The sequence below is a fragment of the Morone saxatilis genome, unplaced genomic scaffold, assembly GCF_004916995.1.
Source record: "Morone saxatilis isolate NCDOM2014 unplaced genomic scaffold, NCSU_SB_2.0 Contig20, whole genome shotgun sequence".
Taxonomy (NCBI): domain Eukaryota; kingdom Metazoa; phylum Chordata; class Actinopteri; family Moronidae; genus Morone; species Morone saxatilis.
Genome location: NW_023339763.1, coordinates 608,136 through 608,936, shown reverse-complemented (window position 1 = coordinate 608,936; position 801 = coordinate 608,136).

Sequence of the window (801 nt, the reverse complement as noted above, 5' to 3'; positions counted from 1 at the left end):
AAAGGCCACTCCCCAGGCAGAAACTGTCAGCTTGATCACCATTTTGTTGGTCATAATTGAAGCATAGCGCAGGGGATTGCAAATGGCCACATATCTGTCAAATGCCATAATCATAAGCACTGTGTGAGCAGTGGTACCAAACATATGCGTGGTGAAAGCTTGAACCACACATTCATAATAACTGATGAGACGCTCAGACGGAGGTTGCAACAAGTCTACTAGCAAACGGGGCACTAAGATAGAATTTCCAATGATGTCACTCAGTGGTAGATTGCAAAAAAGGAGATACATAGGTTGGTGAAGGTTCTTGTCAATAAAAATCAGACCAGCAATGCCCACATTCGAAACAATTATTAACAGGTAGGAGAAAAATAAAAAGAGAAAGACAGGGTAGACGGACTCCATGGAGACATTTAACCCTTCCAACTGGAGTGTGAAGCTGTTGTAGGTGTAGTTTTCCATCAACCTGAAAGAACAAAATTATGTTAATGCATCCATGCATCAAAACCAAGCATAAGACACCAATTTCTGAAAAGTCATGAACTGAAATATTCAACTTTCCCCGGATTGTAGGGAATTTCTTTATACCTATATACACTGTGAAAGCTCAATTTAATCCCTCACAATCTCTGGTGTTATCTCTGGTGTTCCACAAATCACTAAAGTAAAACGATTAAAAGTTGAAGAGGCAAACATTCTCTTTTGACTGATTATACATCATAAAAAAATAAATTGTCTCTTAGCTCACTTATACCTGTCACTGGTTTCAATCTGCCTTCTCTTACTTGTGTCTCCCACGTA